We start from the raw sequence: 19,802 nt of genomic DNA, 5'->3' as shown, positions 1-19,802 counted from the left end.
GGGGTGGAGTGCTTGTCTGGGGTGGTGTGTGGGGGGGTAGTTGTGCAGATTACCAATCACATTTTCCTTGGTGGAAATGGTTGCCATGGCGCCTTGTTGGCCTGCTGTCACACGGAGAAAGAATTATTTTTTGTTTTTTTTTCCCGTTTTTATTATTTTATTTTTTTCCCCCCACTCATTGTTCTTATTGTATTGTATGGAAGGATTAAATCGGAGCATGGGATAAGCGCACCCTGGATAAATTGTAACCTGTCTGTCCAGTGCAAGGGGGAGGGGGGGGGGGGTTTCCAGTCAAGGACAATTCTCTCGCAAGGACAACAAAAGCAGCTCGGCACTTGTACGGTTGGCAGAGTGGAGCCGTTTTTTTAATATACATTTTTTTTATGAGAGCGTTGATGATGTGACTCTAAGTGCTTAGCTGAGCTAGTTTAGCGGCAAAGAGTAGTTAAATGAAAAAGATGGAGTGGGAAGGCCACACCAAGTCTGGCTGCGCACCGTCGGTGTGCCGCTCGGGCAGCTCCACCCTCAGTGCCGCTCGGGCGGCTCCACCCTCAGTGCCAGGGGAGCGACGGATGCACTTAACACCTCTGCGTCACGCATCGCGAAGACTAAAGTGTCTTAAATTTGTAGTAGCCCTCAAAAAGTAACCGAGATGATGCAAATGAAGGCTCTTTAGGCTCATTGTATTTGTTCATGTTGAGCAGTAGGTGATTCGTAAGCAGTGTTGAGTATATATTATTTTTGTATCGATACTTTTTTTTTGATCCTCCCATCATTTGTGACGTCAGAGTAATTCAATACCTAAAAGGAAGACATTGAAAAAATTAAAAATAAATGTCCTGCCTGTGACTCATGATTGAGTCACTGTCGCCAATTTAACTATTTGACACTGAGCTAGTCCCCTCAAAGCTGCAGTGAGAGCTCCTGCCTGTGCTGGGCTGATTTAATCACACAAGTTTGTGAGAGTGAATCTTTCTGTTGATAAGCAAGCGAGCATTCACGGGGATAATACTGTCCTATGTTTTTAACTGTGACCCTGTTATGACAAGCTGGCTGTGGAAATGTGGCCAACGGTGTTTCCTAATTTAAAAAATGTTCCCCAATCTGGGCCAATATTCCCTTTTGACTCTTAGCGCCGTACAGAGTTTGATGTGCGGATGTATGTCCGTGGGCGTGTGTGTGTCCGTGGGCGTGTGTGCGTCTCAATGATGGCTCAGTACACACGCAACTGTTTAGAGAGCAGTCGTCTGTAACCATGGTGACAGCAGCTTACCTAAGCACAGCAGATGTGTGTGTTCTGTGTCAGCTTGTTTAGGGGGAGACACATTAAAGACTGTTTCTGGGCCATCTGAGAGTGGAATATCAGTTGGCCGTTAGACAGTGGGCATTTCAGATTAGGGATGCACCGATTTTATTCAACATACTGTGTATCGATGGGCCTGTCGTCATAATTACTATATGGACTTATCGTAGAATGTTATGGACATGACTTGGATGAATGAATTTTGAATGACCTCGATAATTGCCCTTTGTTTTCACATGAGTTTTGGTTTACATGAGAATGTCACCAACATCATGCCAGAATAAACAGCAGGGTGTTCCCTATTGTTTTAAGACTTGGGCGCAGCGCCAAAGCGTTTTTTTTTCACCGCGCCGGGGAGCGACGCCGCTACTCCAAGTATCAACGTGACAAAACCTAAACAGTACCTCGGCGACAGAAGAATCCTCCTGAATCGAGATCTCCTCATCGTTTTTGTTGGGTTTTTTTTTTTACACGGTCGCAGCTGTGCTTTCTTTTGTGTGTTGTTGTTTTTTTTTTTTGTTTTTTTTTTGTGTTCACAGTGACCATGATCATGGTCCCTGGCTGAGTTGTCTAGGCTAGAATCCATGGTGAACTCTCTGCCACTGTTGCTCCTGCAGGTGCTGCGCTCAAGTCACGCGGGAATTTACGGTCGATAATAACTACTTTACTTATATTTGAACTTATATTATACATATACATAAAATATACTGGAAGTTACTTTGAACAAAAGTGCCGGCTACATGATGTAATGTAGCTGAAATGTTGTACTAAAAAAAAAAAGTTATGGAGGGAATCGTCACAATTAACAATACATATAATGCAGTAAATACAAATAAGAATGGGAAAAGCTCAATAATTACTACAACCTACAAATCTGTATTAAATTTAAAAAAATGAGATGAATTTCTAAATCCACAAATAAATCATGTATTACTTGTGTTATGTAAACCGTTTTACAAATGAATACAACTGAGCCCAATGAACAGAAAAACTTTTGCTGAGTTTTGCTGTAATTTCTGGCCGCACTGCTTCTGTCCTGTCGTCTGCCCTCTGTCTGAGTTTTTACTGTGGGCGGGGCTCAGGCAGCTCACACACACACACACACACACACACACACACACACACACACACACACACACACACACACACACACACACACACACACACACTGACCCAGGTGAAGATAACGTTTAACTCGAGCCCGAGAGTCCATTTTATTTATGGTTTTGGTTGTTTCATTTTATTTGTTTAGGATATTTTAATATTTTTTTCACATCGCTGTGTCTGAGCATTCCTAAGAATTAAAAGTTCATTGCTATTTGAAAGGCTCTACTAGGTTCAGGGGAACCCGGAAAACACCTGTATCAGCCACATTGCCATTCAGCCATTTGTATTCATGGATCTCTCCCCGTTGATGCACATACTTCATTTATTTTCGTTCTCTTCTCCTTATTTTCGTTTTCTTTAATATACATTTTAGAAAAAAAAAAACCTGTCGGGGGCGGGGACAGCAGTGGCGGACACAGGAAACGCTCTTTTACATCCATTTAGACATTGTGTTTCACCAGGAATAGGTCAAACAAGGTGAAGGATAGATCTCGTGTGTGTGTGTGTGTGTGTGTGTGTGAGCACTCTGGTCCTGTAGTTGTCTGTATTCTGAAAAAGCAAGCACAACAAAGGAGGTGGCTATCTTGGTTTTCCGACTTGTTTTACTGCAACACAGTCAACTCGGTTGTGACGTCATTCCCAGCTCCGACTTCCGACGTAAGTGGAACGCTCCATTAAATAATTTCGCCCAAAGGTAGAAACTATACCAGAGGGATGGACTAGAAAAGCGGGCCTGCAGGCCTCAACACTAAATCTTACAAGTGGTTGCCATATTTAGTCACCTTATATTTTGAGTAAGATAGTTTGCAGTTATGAGTCATCTTAATAATGAAAATGTGACATCGAAGAATGTTTAAAAGCTTTAATACAGTAACTGGACAAAATTCTTTGTAGTTGCTGTTTTTTCCCTGATAATTTACAGAACTTGAATCTTCAGAGGGGAGGGAACACAACACGAGACGAGACATACAGAAGTGATAACACTAACTCCTCTGGTCACACTTGGCCTGTCTCTGTCCTACATGTATATGCTCACCACACAGACAATAAGAATCTCAACAGTCCTGTTGGCCCCTTCATAAGGGGTGTCATGATTCTCCAAATCCCCCATTCGATTTTAAGGTCACGATTGTATTTGCTATTTAAACACATGCATTTTTTTTCAGCACTGACAGCTATGCCATTGTTTGGCTATCGAGTCTTGATTTGTAAAGAAAACCACTTGTTTCTCAATAAGTAACTTAGTTATTTATAAAGTACGTTTTAATTTAATACATTTAAAAAAAATTATAAATGACAAATATGAGAATATTTAAACACAGCTAAACAGTTAAGAGCTTCAGCAAAACTAGACTTTAGAATAATAAACAACAGGTTACTTTACACTACTTTTAAGTAACTCACCAAAATAAATGCAGAAAAACGGATGCTATTTTTTGCCAGAGGGGAGCACTGGTAGTTAAAGGAAAACTTCTACCTGCGGCTCCGCAGGTAGAAGTTCAAGTTTCATTTACTCCTTATTAAAATCCTTGTTAAAAAAATCGGCCGGCTACACCGGTATTTGCCGGTGGCTGGGAACCTCTGCACCAGAGGAAAGTCCCTCGGTGATGTTTGGGATTATTTTTTATTTTAGCTAGCTTTGTAAGTACACAATATCGTTGGAGTTAGTTTTATTTTTTTTTCCCCAAAGTCTAGTTTTTATTTTTATTTCAGTTAACTAAAATGTTTTTTTCACACCTAATTTAAGGTTTTAGTTTTAGTTAACTGTACAGGGATGCAAACACATTTATGGTGGGGGAAAAAAGAGTGCTACCCAAAGTTGCCACACGTCCATTGTTTCCCACAGGTCTTAAATATACTTGAACGCATCACTTCGACACGCAATACAGTTTTCCGAGCCCGTCAACACAGCATCGCTTCCTGAAAGAGACATTTGCCGAAAAGCGAGTTGTTTGCATCCCTGACAGTAATAACCTTGCTCTACTCCATTCCACTGTGATTGACTCTTGGGCTGACAGCGCTGTCAGCAGCCCGGCAGGAGAGGCGCTCCGTGGTGTGCTGGGATTTTATAACGCAACTATGAGCCGGAGGCACACTTTCACTTTCTCGGACTGTGTGGAAATCTGATGTTTTTTCGCATAACAGATAACGAAAAAGGGCATTAAAACGTGAGTCTTACAGGTAAAACATGACTCGTGTAGGCTGATATAGGAGTTGAGTGTGGTGCTGAACTGGGGAAATAAAGGAACGAATAGGCGACTCTTGGCATGCAGCAGTCTGGTTCCGACTGTAACGGCAATTTTTAAATATCACTAATGCAAAAAATTGTTATCTCAGGGTGCACATTTTGCTGTTTGCCCTCCCTTATTTTTATGTTAAAGTGGTTGCCAAAATGGACAACCAGAGGCCACGAAATGGTTGCCAATTGACTCATCTGGTTGCCGAGGGCAACCGTAACCGTTGAGCCCTGGCCTGGCGTGTTGTCCTAACACCGTGTCATTCAGGGTGAACAGAACATTTGTTTTCCTTCCTGGGGGTGATGCTGAGTGATAAACAGGTGCAGACAGCCCTGCGTAAGGTTCCGTCCGGTCGTTCGCTTGCGAGGCCGTCTCCCTCACATCTTAGCAGATTGCGAAACGTCTCCTTTTGGGCTTCTGATTGCCTGGACACGTCTCTGTGACCTTCCACTCTGTGAAAGCTCATCCGTTCAAGCCTGGCGCTTCCCTCTCTGCGCAATCAAAGGCAGCAGAAATGGCAAGGTCTTTCGCGCGCGTTTTTAATTACTGGGCGGCAGCGGGCCCCCAGGTAAATACGGGACACATCGGTATTGGAATACAGAAGGAACCCCATCTGTGCAGTTGTTACTCGCCCTTATCGAACACCAAGAGACGAGATATGTGCAAAGGTGTCACGGCATCGCTGTTTCCTTGTCGCATCCAATAAAATAAAGTCTTCGGGGCTGAACAGGTGGCTGCTCCTTGTACCTGAGCCCCTGGTGGGTCCCCTGAGATGACATGACTTCCTGTTTCATTTCTACATTCCATGTAGAATATAATCATTGTTGTGTGTGTGTGTGTGTGTGTGTGTGTGTGTGTGTGTGTGTGTGTGTGTGTGTGTGTGTGTGTGTGTGTGTGTGTGTGTGTGTGTGTGTGTGTGTGTGTGTGTGTGTGTGTGTGTGTGTGTGTGTGTGTGTGTGTGTTGGGGGGCGTGATGAGCCCCTGCTGAGTGACATTTAGCGAACCTGGGTTTTGGTTGGATGTCCACAGGGGGGGCTGGGATGTCACATATCTCTAATGCTGCCCAGTGAAAGTTGTTCTATAAATGGAAGCGTGGAATTGGTCACAAGCAATCACCTGTGTCTCAGAGTACGGAATCTGTCCCAGTCATCGATCAACAAAGTGAAACAGTCTCTGTAATTTTCCGGGTAATTTCCCCCCACATAATTTGGCGCCATTAGTGCTTTGTGTTTTGTTTTGTTCTTTTACTCCAGAGCTCATGATTGGACATAGAATTTATCGGTACAGGGCGAGACACTGCCTGAGAGACACTGGTGAGACATTTCCATGCTCAGCGTTCAAAGGCGCATAGAATTACCAGGGGTCAATATGCAGAAGTGATATTGGATGACCGGGACAATGGAGCGATCTTCTGGAGTGACTGCGTCTGTGTCACAAAGGGGGCAACAGCAGGAGGCGAGGCCCTTGGAGCAAAATTGTACGTGGCTCAGGGGGGCATTTTCATCAAGCGAGCAAATTCTCCACCTCCACCTTTTGAGAGCTTCAGTAAGCAGCGGTAGTAGATGCAAACGCTACAAGGAAAAGCTTTTTGTCTGATGAAAGTCTGATGAAAAAAGGGAGGGAGTGGGGGGCGGGGGGCAGAGCGAGAGAGAGAGAGAGATGTGCCATTCAGAAATAATGTGAGCACTCAGCCTTTACGCCGCTAAGAAGTGCAGCTGAGTGCAGATTTATCGTCATATATTTACCGTGGTATCCAGCTCAGTATGAAAGCGTCCGCCTTTCAATCTGCGTTCCAATGCCCACGCCTATCCATTCAGAGACGCACAGCTGATTCTTGGCCTTTGCTTGCGGCGAACAGCGATGGCATATGTAATGGATACATAGCAAATGCCACCAACCTGCCCATGGCCTTTTGGCAGAGACAAAAGGGGGTTGTATGCCACCCGTGGCCTATGGTGCCAGCGGGTTGGGGAGGGTGTCTATGACTTTCACTTCTCTCAGTGCCTTGCGCCATGGAGCAAATTAAGTACCAGCGACACTAGTCTTTCTCACCCGACCGTCAGACTGCTGCTATTTTCAGGTGACAGCAGCTGCCTGGTCTGTTTTGTCGGGGCCTCGCAGAAGGAGACAATGCCATGTTGTTCTTAGGGCTGTGGCTGTGAATTTTTCCTCTTATCGCGGTGAAAAGCAACGTATAACCACGGTGTTGCGGGCGGAGAGCGCCGTGTGCGGTAACGTCAGAGGCAGCGATCGAGGCGCAGAGCCACGGTTATTTAAAATTATATAGGAAGTACCCCCTCCTCCGCCTCTAGCCATATTCCGTTCATATTCGCATTGAACAGCTGAATCCGATCGACTGCCAAAATTCTGAGTCGGATGCAGCCCTAAGAATTATTATTAATAATAATAATCAGACACAAAAGAAATCCCCAATATGTTTAATGGACCGCCCCTCCCCCTCGTGCGGTGCGCAAAGCTGAAGCGTACTCAGCAGGGCGACTGAAAAGTTTCTCCAGAAACCCTTTCACATACCGTAGGATGGAAGACGGGCAATGATGATGACTAAACCATGATTTGTGTTTATATTTCATATCCCTCTGTAACTTTCACCAGCCAAAAAAATGAAATACAAAAACATATATTTACGGTGATGACGGTTATGAGCTCAATACTGCGGCAACGTCACGTAACCACGGTGACGCGGTTGTCGTCACAGCCCTCGTTGAACCTAGTTGTCCAATTGTTGTCTTTATCGTTCCAACCATGATATCCATCAAGACATATCTTAAACCCAGTATACAGTGTGTTCCAATAGTGATGGGCTATTTAAATGTTCTGCTATTTGTCTCTTGTTGATGAAGGCATTTACATTTTTCGAGCTGCATCTGAAGACAAGCTATGCTGTTATGTCGGCTTATGTAATTTTGATAACATGTTGTAAATGCAGACAAACGGGAACGCATGTATGGGAACACATTCTGGGTCAATAGGACCAGTAGCCATCTGCACATAGTAGCCACATGCAGCCTGTCGACTGACAATCATTCGGTCCTTAACTCTTCATAGGTACATAGGGTCGAAATCCTTGAGTTATGTCATTTTAGATCCGAAGGGCAGTAGGTATCAGGTGTAATAATTGCAGATATACCTATATACAGTGCGTCCCTATAGTGTTCACGTTCATGGTGGGGGGGGGGGGGGGTTCTAAGATATGTATTTTGATATGCAGTTCCCAACTGTCTCATCATTATCATTTTAGATATGCTCTTCTCTTGGTTACCCGGCATTGCTGCCATGTTGTGCAGTCTTACAAAACGCTCTGCACAACAGTTTCATCTTGTGAACGCAGTTGCTCAAGGAGTGGCAGAGGTGCAAATGAGTTAATTTCGGATTTAGCATCTGGCACTTTACTCGAAGCTGGCACTTTGCATCAAACAAGGCAATGCTTTCTCGCTTTCCTTGGCAAGTTGAATGTAATTCATTTACCAAGCCACTTACAGAAAATGAACATAAAGAGGTCACTGTATATAGAAATGCTTCAGTCAGGTGAGCCATACACAACTCTGACAGTTAACTAAAAAAAAAACTATTAAAAAAAAAAAATAGTTTTTAGCAAAAGCAATCCGTCTTCGCCTCTTATGCATGGTAACACTTTTTTTTCGTTCAAACTCAGCTATAAGTATAATTTTGTCAATTCAAGAAACTATAGCTGCCAGCAGCCAAATATATGAGAACTAATCTATCAAGGATCTTGGAGTCTGTACTTTCAACAGCCCCTTTTCTCATTGTTTCATGTCAAAAAATGACAGATATGGCAGAATCTATAAAATATGTATTTTTTTTTTCTTCCGGCTGCGCAAGATTTTATGCACAGAATGAATTTATCATTGATGACTGATGCGGCAAATTCTCTGTGACAGTTCCACTTACGGATATAAATGTGGTATCATTTGACAAGTTTAGAATCTGCGCTTTCGCAAGATTTTCTCCCCTTCTGTAGTTTTTCCCTTTCTGTGCCCTATGAGCGAGAGTTTTTCACTAAAAATAAAACATGCTATTTTTGCGACTTTCACCGGATAAACAGTTTATCCCAGCGTTCTGTATGGTTCAATTGCAGACTAACTGTATGGTATACATATGTTCACACTCTTGACACTTGCATGCCTTGTAGGCAAATGTTTGTGCAACCAACAGCCTCTGGCCCTTAAAAATCCTCACTGCCTCTTTACTTGCGAGCGGTTCCCAAGAATGGATACATGATTTACATTTTTGACACGTGATGGGAATTTCCATTTCTATTGTTAGCAGAGGGCACAGGTTCCCTCACTCGGTAAGAAGCCCTCCTGTAAAGAGGTGCCAGAGCACGGTGAGTCATGGCTCCATGCCTTCATGCCTGCTCTGCTCCAATCACACTCCCTCCAAGAGTGTCCCCCCGTGCATTGATTTACATTAAAGGTTTGATCGTCGTGTGCATTTTTAATACAGGTTTTTTTTTTCTTTGACATCCTCGTCGTGTATCTCCCCCCCGACTTGGTAGTGATTGAATTACCACATAATATTTCGGCTTCCGACTAAGAGGATGTGCTGGGGAAAACCACATCCACCCCCCTCATCCTAAGCTCTTTATACTTGACTGTGAGAGTGTTTGGAACCCTTCCGTTGCTTAAATCAGGGCTTAGCCAATTCAGGATTTGGGGTTCTATGGAGCTGGTGTTTTGCATGTGCGGATGTGGAACAATTTTCCAGGAGGCATCCAATATATCACAACTGTAATCTTAAACCCTCAAGGACAGAGTCCCCAAATAGTAGATGGTGCCGCGCCCATAGGGAGAGACCCCCTGCAGGATTAGCGTAAATGCCCGAGGCCAACAACGGCGTTCTGCTCACCTCTGGTAGTGTCGTCAACACCCGTAGATCAGATCGCTCGTGGTTTACTGTGACCCCTGGTCAGACAAACGGAGGGTCGCGTTTCAGGCAGCAGGTTAGTTACAGTGAACCCTATACGCGTCATGAAATTCAACCTGAGTAGTTGTGACCAGGGTTAATGGAAGGATCCACAAGGATTATCTCAGTTCTTTAACCTGCAGTAGTTTTTATTTATTTTATTAGCATTTTTTTAAATATATTATAAAATATATTCACACAGGATTTGCTAATGGAGGAAGAATATTCTGCTCTCCAAACACTTCAAATTCAAGAGATTGGTTGTCACATACATATACATACAGTCATACATATATTCAGTGAAATGTCATGACACTCGGTGCCCAATAAGCTCTAAAAATACTAAAATGTGTTCATGGTTTCATTTTGTCCGTTTCTTTTGTGTTTTGTTGGGCACCTGTTTGAGCCAATAAGGTAAAAACTGCCAATAACAAATTTTTCCCTTCTTAATGTAATAAGTCGATAATGTACATCGACTTATATTCTAACTTACCAATAATATAACAATGTACAATAATGCATTTCTGAACAATATCGTAATAACTTTTACGCATGATGTGATAAGGTATTACATTATTGGCTGGTTATTACATTATTAGCTGGGTTAAAAAGAAATCCTAAAAAAAAATGTAATAACTGGAGCTGATAATGTAATAATATACTTATATCACTTTATAAATTTTGTATTAATCTACTATGTAGTGTAACACTTCCATGACACTTCCCATACTGTTGCCACTTTCAAATAGCGCACACACAAACATACACACGTACACCTACTCTCTAGGAATTTTGACTATTTGTTAGTGGTACTTGAAGGTCAGACTTACCTCCAGCCCTGCCTTCTCCTCCTTAATCATTTGAGTACCAAAAGAAGCGCAACAACACTAAGGCTGCAGATGTTCCATTAGAATTTGTATGCTTTATTATTTTTAATTTTCAAATATATTCAAATTTTTAATGCTCAAATTTAGTACGGGGACGGCGTTACGCACGGTTCCACATCTCCGCTGCGCCGATCACCACGATCTTTTCTCCAAACAAACCAATTAAAAACTCTTTATGTATTTACTCCCTTTCCTGTTGTTGCTCTGGATTAACTGTTTAATTAACTGGTATTCCGCTTTTCCACCAAAAGAAGAAATAAATCACCGTAAACCCCGTTTCCAGGTCATTCTGAAACGGGCTGTCTCCTTCTTCGGTTCGATTCTGTTCAGATACGGGAGGAACAATGCGGCAGTGGAGTGCGCACTCAGACGCACCTGTTATCGGGGAGCGAGGGGCCAAAGAGAGACGGCGTTTCTCCGGGATAATTGCGCGATTTGATCCTTCAATTTTGCTATTTTTTTGTAATTTTCTCTCTTCACCGAACCTCCGGCACTGCGACCGGTGAGGCCCGGTGCTCCGTCTGGCAAATTACTTCTGTTACGTCCCTCGGCTTGCCAGTTGCGCCCGGTTTAAAACCAAAATAATCCCATATAGGATTGCAGGGGAGCATAAAGCAAAAAAACACGCCTGATTGAAAAGGGCACCAAGGGGCATAAAGGGGCAGGTGCCTCCGCCCTCCCTGCACATGCCTGCCGCTCTATATGCAAATCTTGTTATTATAATATAGAAATATATAATATAATCTCATCGAGAAAGATTTCGATTAATTTTTTTCCTTCGTTTCTTGTATGGAAAATAACAAAAGTAATGTTGTAATTGTTGTAATTTTACATCATGCTAGCTTGTGGGGAACTACTAAATAATGCTCTAAAGTAGGGCTGAACAATTAATCGAATTGGATCGAAATCGAATCGCCGTCTAACAGAATGGAATTTTCAAATCGCAAAGCCTGCAATTTAAATTTTTTTTTTTTTTTTTTAAGTTACACAATCTAACCAATAGGGCGCTCCAGGGCCAGCTCTTCCTATAGGCGGGGTGGAGGCGTGGAGAGGGAGCGGTCATAGCACATTTTGCGCACCTGTCTCCCTCTCCGACGATGCGCGTGCCGGCGACGGGGTGTTTTTATTTAACGTCTCCTCATGGAAGGAAACCGGGCGTAATGGGGACACTTTCTCTCTGACCCTCTGTGAACCCGGAACACCTGTAGAGTCCAGACGGAGCCTCTTCCAGAACACTGCGTCTGTTATTTAAAAAAAAAAAATACTTTTTTAAAATTATTTTTTATGTAATGAGCATAAAGCCGCCCCTGAGCACACAAAGCGGTGCACGGACAGAGCTTGCACTGCATATTTTTCAAATGTTAGTTTTCAGATTCAAACAATTACAAGGCTTGAAGTTAAATGTGATTTATATTTTTTGACCAACATTGCAATTGTGAATTGGTATGCGAATACGTCTGTAGTATTCACATTACACAAGCAATAACTCATTCTTTAGCAGTGGTACTCAGCTCAGGAGCCACATTTACAAAAAATAGTTTTTGCAAGGGCCAAATTTCTGAAACGTCCCTTTCCTCCATCAAACCATTATGCATTTCAAAATAAGGCTACGAGTCATATGTTATTAAGGAATGAAAAGCATGATGGATAAGATTATTGATTTTTATTACATTAAGAATGGAAAATTTATTAGGTTGTTGGCAGTTAACGATGGTAATTACATTATTGGCTCCAACAGGCGCTCTGTTTAATTGCTTAGGGTTATGCAGTTTTATCTGGGCAGAAATATCCCTGGTAAAATTGTAAGAAATATACATGTGAACAGGTCTTAACTAGTACAACCCTAACCCAAAGTAGTAGAATTTCTGTTTTTGGTGCTTAATGTTAAATCCCTTTTCCCCTGAAACTGATTAAAGATGATCAAGTTCTCAGCTTAATTCCATGAGCTAGCGGACCAAAGTTTGGGTTATTAGGTTCATGAAGGGAAATCAAAATATGATCCTAACAACCCTGTGCTGGGTGCTCGTGGGGGGCGAAGGAGATTTCAAGGGCTGTTTGGTTTAGTCACCACATACATCTACAACTACAAGGAAACTTTTCATACCAGCTACCGAAAAGTTCAACCGTCAAATCAGTTATTTGAGGTTCAAGAATCCACCTATTTGATATCAGTTATATTTGGCACATACATACCTTATAATTATCACTTCCAGTTGTTATTGTCCCACTGCCTTAATAGTGCTGCGACTGCCCCCAAATAGTCGACCAAGTGTGAGTCGACGTGAAGAATGTTACGGTGGTAGTCCACCGGGTAGGGGCGCAACGCGGCGCCCCGTAATTGCGTGCTCTCTATGAAATCCATGTTAATCCATGGCTGTGGCCCGGGGGTTAAAGTTCATTGCTAGGTTGTCATTATGTGCATTCGTTCATCTGATTGGTGGAGGTGTGTCCAGGAGGAAGAATCTTTAATTGTCATGCAACACACCACACTACAACACATGCATACACATGCACATGCTTTGGATGGTGGCGGATGAAATGTGGCCTCTGCATTTGACCTATCCTGGCTTGTCCTTCCTCCGGGGGGGGGCAGCCAGGAGCAGAGGGCAGCATTCGTCGACTACCCGGGGACCTGGTACCAAGTGTCCATCGCTGGTCAGACGATGTGTGCATGTTTTTGGTCGGGGTCCTTACTGATGGTAGGTGGAGGAAACCCCATGTGAGCACGGGGGAACATGCAAACTCCACATAGAAAGGCTCCTATTTGGGATTCTTCCCAAGTGTGAGTTGCGTGAGTGGGAGTGCCACCGTGATAGTATGGAAGGAGGAGAGTGCTGGGTGCGAGTGCAAGGAGAGTGTGTCTGAAGAGAAGTTCATAATTAAAAGGGACAGGGCCATCTCAGGGGGTTATTTTCCGACTGGACTCCTCAACCGCGGGGTAGTTGTAAGCCTCGTGGCAGGCGATAAAACCGGCTTCAGTTTGACATGGAGGTTCCGTCTGCCTCTCCTTCATTGTGTCTCTGTTTGACCCTGCCACGCCTCACAGTGTTATCAAACTGACGCCGGTAAAAACAATCTTCCATACGCCACATTTCCCGTGCCCTTTCCCGGCACTTCACTTGTCACTACTGAAGGAATCTGTGTTGGTTATTTTATGAATACTATTTTTTTTTTTTTTATCCGGTGTCGTTAAAATTGGTAACCTATACTCGTTTTTTATAAAGCAGCATTTGATTAGGAAGACATGACATTTCAGTGCAAATTATGTCAATAATGTAATAAAATATAAAAAACATGTTTGACTTACTAGTGTTTCTGGTACAGACTAGCGAGGCTAGCAACGTTTAATCGACTAGTCGACGAATCACGCACATCTGGAGTCGGTAGCCTCCTCCACCATCTTGGGTGTGCTGTAAAACTCAGCAGCATTGTTGCGTGTCTTGCATCCTCTACCCAGGTTCCACCCCTCGCCTAAACCAAACTGAGTGTTTCCAGTAGGTGTAAACGCATCCGACACAGACCTCCGGTTGTGTGTCCTACATGTGCAAAAGGTCACTTCCGGACAATGTCCGGATTATCTGGATATTGTCCAGAGTTGATGTGGGAAGAGGAGGGCACAGCAAGTTACAGAGTCCGCAGCCCCAGGACACACGCCTGACGAGGGGTCCCCGACACCCGGAAAACGATCTTCCGTGCGCCACATTTCAGTCCAAATTATGTCAATATGTAATTAAAATGTGTACATTGATAAAATATTAAAATGGCCTAATAAGTTTAACTGGTGTAATGTTTAACTGGTGTAATTAACAAGCGGCTCGCTTCGTGCACGCAGCGCTTGTAAATTGTATTGATATTTTAAAGGCGGGTTAATTGGTTTTGTATTTATCTGTAATGCAGCACAGTTTTAACAATGTTAGTTATAACATTCCTTCTCAGCCCTATAGCTCATATATGCACAGCAAGACATATATGCAGTGAAATTACATTTCACTGCATATATGTATGGAAGTATGTATATGTATGTGACAAATAAAAATCTTGAATCTTGAACTCGAACCATTTTCTGATGCCCCAAAAACATATATTTAAATAATTAAATTAATTTCATAAACGAGACGGCATGGATTGACATGACTTGAACTGAAGACTAATAGTAGAGTAGTCGAGCATTTAATCAGACTGTGAAATTAAATAGTTTGGGATTTATACCATTATTTATTTGTAATACTCTTCTAGGAAAATGGGGAGAAAATAAATTGAAGTACAGCTGTTCTTCTTTGCAGCTAAACCACCATCCACCCATCGAAAGGGTCAGGAACGTGGGACACAAAGCGTGAATAATGGGAGGATCATAAAATTATGAAATAATAGTCTGCTTTTCCATTTTCCACTCTGGGTCATGCAAGTCCCTCTTCTGCTGCGCCAGCCTCTCCCCATGACGTCACTCAGGGCGCCTGTTGGCTTTTTTTTTTTTTTTTTTTTTTGGTGCCCAGTCTTTCTGAAAACCGCAGCTGAACTGCACTGATATGGTGATGGGTAGCAGGCAATTACCGCTAAGCATTCTGTTTCCTGGAGGGGTTGAACACCACTAACGAGCCACAGAGACAAATTCTCTGGTGCCTCACCTAATGACAAGGAAATAAAAACAACAACATAAATGGGTAAGCACCATGCCACACATGTCAAATGCAAGTATAATAAGCTGTTGTATAGAATTTAAGGTGTTGAATAAATAAGAGCAATATCACCATGTCTGACTGTGATGTTGGATGATGTGGCCTTGGGTAGTAGTCTGTATTCAAACACTGTTCCAAAGCAAAGAAAATATACCATAATGTACCATATTAGGCACAACATACCTAGACTTTAGCTTCACTGTGGAAGCTATTGGTAGAGTTAAGAATCTGGTGAAGTCGTCATTGAATAGCAGAACTGTGTTTCTGTAGCTGCTGTAATGCCGGCAGTGATGTGTAATGATGTAGGCTGCGTGCTGCTCCATGGGAGGCCAAGCACACAAAGGAATAACATTTCCATTGACAAGATGGAAGAATTCCTCTCCCTGTGGTGACTTTACTCTCCTCTGTGTCCCTATCACTGGCATGGAAGGAAAACCCAGCTGAAGAAGCCTTCTGAGGGTACTGTACTGTAGGCCTGGGCGATAGATAAATTCGATATCTTGATATGAGACTAGATATCGTCTGGGATTTTGGATATCGTCATACTGTGATAGTCGAATGTTACGAACTATTTATTGTGTGTAAATACCTCACGAAAGCACCAAAATACTGCCAAATTATTGACATCAAGGTGTTGTCAAATAATATTGTGATATTTGATTTAGTCAATATCGCCCAGCCCTATTATATTATGTTTTACCTGTGTTGTGCATGTAAGAAGTGTTGTTTTTTTCTATGATAAATTCCATTCCAAAAATGGCTATCTATGCCAACCGTTTTAATATGTAATGTTCTATGATATTTAACCTATAGGTCTGGCAGACCTGCGGGTCGGTGAGCCCGTATGCGGCTCTAGAATCAGCCCTCTGTCTAACAGGTTGGTCCCTTGTGCAGGGAATCTCACCGCTCTAGTTTACCAAACGATCTTACGCTGATGGCGACTAGTTCCTGACCACCACCTTCCTGTCGCCTTTCCCACTTCCCCCTAACTGCACCCCACCGTGACCTGGGAGTAAGATACAGCTGAGAGACACGTCGGTTAATGGTGGCTCCTCTCTAATCGAGAGAGTGTTGGTGTGATTGCTAGAATTACACTTTAGGAGAGCGTTTGCGAAAAGCAACTGTTATTTTACCTGGCTAGAGAAACCCATAAGAACCTGAGAGCATACAAATACTTATACTGTTTTTAAAAAGATAAGCTGCGAATTTTAGGCGATTGACTCCTTTCCTATTGCCAGGAGAGATGCTGTTCTCTTAGTTATTAAAAAATGTTTTTTTCTGGTGTCACGTTCAACGTCACAAACATGCCTGAAAAGGGGCGTATCATGGTTCCAGTGTGTTCCATTGGGAACAAAACAGTAGAGGAGACGGCAACCTCAACAAACGACATTAAACTGTAAAACCTAAAAAAGGAAGGTATTTTGAGCCGTTCAAAAAGATGTGATCATTGGTGAACGACCCAGCGCCGCAGTAGGAGCAGCATGGAGTAGCCATGCTGCTTCTACTGCGGCGTTGGGCGGCTCGGAGACCTGGAGTGGCCCGGAGCCCGGCGGGGAGCGTGGGGGTTCTCCGCTGTGTTCCCCACACTCAGTTTACATCTAGTTTACATCAGGGCAGATCGAAGGTGGAGCCCATTAAAAAAAAATAAATAAATAAAAAAACACCCCCAAAAAAACAACAAAAAAAAAACCTGTATCTATTGCAGGGTCATTTGATGCGGGACTGACACCTGGGTGTTACCTGATGACAAATGCCGGATGTTAGTGGGTGTTACCGGGTTATCGGCGTGGTGGAAAAGGGGTATCACATCTTACAGTCTCACCAGTGGAGGCTAAAAATGTCTCCTCATGGGCTAACCACCAGAGGGAGAAGGGGTGGGCCATTCACGTTCATCTATATTGACAGAGGGTCAGGACGGCCTCCGTCTTCTACTTTGTTCTTTACCTCATCGATTCGTTGGTGCAGGGTTGTTCTCATGCCCCGCTTCCGTTCTTTCTTGTCCGATGTCCCTCACCTCCATCCTTGGTTCTGGGTTCACTGGGCTCCTGCTTGTCTCTGGTCTTTGTTGAACGGTCTTCTCAAGTCGCTGACCTCCTGTTCAGGGGCAGGCCTTTCCGTAGTTGCTGTACCCCTAGTTACCGTAGTACGGCCAAACCGTGGCAAGACGCAAGACTCTGGACCTTGGGAGCAACCCTTTGTGAGCGCCCGTCTATGGTGGTGGTTGTTGTCCTTGCATCTTGACCCTTGCATCTTTCCTCAAAGAGGTGCTTTCCCGGCTGCTTCTCCTCATTCGCTTAGGATGTTTTCTCTTTCTGTTCGTTAATTGTTAAGGGTTTCAGAGCATCGCTCTGCAGAGGACCTCATTCTTTTGACACTCGTTATGGATTCTGGTTTGTATTCATTCATCTTCACAGAAAACTATCCTATGCTCTGTAACCACTGATCCGTTATGAGTTGGCATGAGAAGAAGCACCTTCTTTTCCTGTTTGTTTCTTTTACTGATTTATTTATTTACTCTCGCCAGTTTTTCAGGACATTACTCAGGACAATAGCTTACCCACCCGGCTGTGCTGCTGGCTATTCCGACGTGCGTGGCAAATTGATAGCTCCGGAGTCAGAAAGGTTGAGATTTGACAGGGTCGTTGATGCCTCAGCTCTCTAGACCCCGACAGTACTCCCTACGTTATACGTCTACCAGCTCCTCCTGGTTGTAGGATACTCAGATTGACTACAGAATGAGGCCTGAACAGAGTGGCGCATGAAGAGATTGATTTCTCAGTGGATGCACGGAGGGGGAGAGGGCGTAAGGCATGTCATCCTCCCATTGCTGCTGTCGATGACTGGAGCCCATTATGCAGTCCTAATTGTGATATTGCCTCAAGGATGAGTAATCTCTCACTGTCTGCCGGGGCGAGACACAAGCCAGTGTGTGAGCTTCTGTATTCACAAACGTATCTGAGTACATTACAATGGATGTCAGGAGGATTACCGATGCATAACACTCCAACTCTAATGGAGCCACCATGCATGGTCATCAATTTGTCATTTCCCACTTGTAGTGTACTGCAATCCAGGGGGTAGTGACCAAAGTGGCACTTCGTTTTTCTTGATTGCTTAAACACAAAGACTGATTCCTGGGGCACAAAAACCCCATACCCTTATGTCATTCTCAAAAACGCACACGCACATTTCCCATAACCCTAGATACTATACACCTGTTTGCACACATGTTTGAATATTCCAAACTCCTCCTGCAAAAGTGGCCAAATAAATCATTTGTTGCACTAAACTGTATGTACATTCAGAAAACATATGCTCTCAATATACTGAACTAAAGTCATCACGGCCTAGACTCAAAGACCACACCTTTCTCCAGAGGCATGTCCATGCGCTTTGGAACAATGGGTCCTAACAATGTCAAAGTTGTATTTGCTGTCTTTGGAAATAATGTTTTTGGAAATTGCGTATATTACTCTGCATGGACTCTTCCTTTTTGAGACTCTTGTTTTTGACCAAAACAGTATATACAGTAGTATTTCTCTATCCACTAATGTAAGAGGTATTTTACGGAATTGTTTTGAATTTCTCTTGCCAGGGTGTTTCTTGACAGGTTTATCCGGATAGTCAGTGCTGTGATTTTACTAAGTTCCAAATTACTTATCTGAAAACCTAGTGTGTGTTGTCTGAGGCAAAGTTTGATTCGGGACGCAGAAGTGAGACGCTTGTACCGTTATGTGTGAGGTTTTTAGAATTGTGTGAAGATTTGAGAAACGGGTGAGTTGTTCCAGGAATTGTCTAAGCAATTGAGGAACAACTGTGAGAGGCAAGCAAGTGGATGAGGAATCTGCTCATCACTAGACATACAAATCAAATATTGCAATCAACGATCCATGGAATTGTTTTCATCCCTAAATTCAATATGTAGTATGCAACAAAAAACACTAAGCAACGAAAATGGAACGCAAACCTCAGCGGAAAACCTTATTTGAACCCATCCCAATATAAAGGTATTACATTTTTAATCATTCGTTCTTTTCTATTAACCATTATTAATAAAAGGAAACTTCAAACTTACTTGACCAAGAGCGAAGTGACTCCACCAACAGGATCAATGACTTCCTCCCCGTTGCGGAGACGGTCCTTTAAGTAGCTCTGTCTGTCGTCGCTTCCCTAAATCTCAGGGAGTGTTTAGCCACATGGACTATGCAACAAGGCGCACGTACCATAGACGAGTGGCGTTACGTCATGTTCCCTCCTTAGCCTCGTTCTGCACAGCCTGTTGGCATTTTTTTTTTTGTCAGTTTGCACAAGGTGTATTTGGTCTTAAAGTTTGAATTAAGTGTAAAATTGGATTCAGGATAAACATTTAAAGGAGCACTTTGTAAGATTCTCAAGTGTTGCGCCTCCAGCTGTTATCGCGCTGTCGAAATTGGAGTACATTTCTGAATCTGTGACCTTTTTAACAGAGCACTGAAATGCAAGTGAAATTTGCAGAGGTGAAATTAAAAAAATATATATATTCAAATCAGTAACCATAAATAGGTTCAATAAACCCCTGGCCCTGACGGTGTTGGTACATCTTTTCACAGAAATCACATAAGTGAGAACAAAAACGAAATATGTTCTGATTGGACTCAAAGCTTAGCCT

General features: G+C 43.1%; 1 protein-coding gene across 4 annotated transcripts in view; it reads left to right on the top strand.

The window, feature by feature from the left end:
• LOC307245374 (calcium-activated potassium channel subunit alpha-1-like) overlaps positions 1-19,802 on the top strand; it is an 82,687-nt gene that overhangs the window by 11,841 nt on the left and 51,044 nt on the right. The window lies entirely within an intron of this gene.

This window comes from Zeus faber (assembly GCF_960531495.2).
Source record: "Zeus faber genome assembly, chromosome: 20".
NCBI classification, from domain to species: Eukaryota; Metazoa; Chordata; class Actinopteri; order Zeiformes; family Zeidae; genus Zeus; species Zeus faber.
The sequence above is the reverse complement of the archived record's forward strand: the minus strand, read 5'-3'. Positions and strand labels throughout refer to the sequence as shown.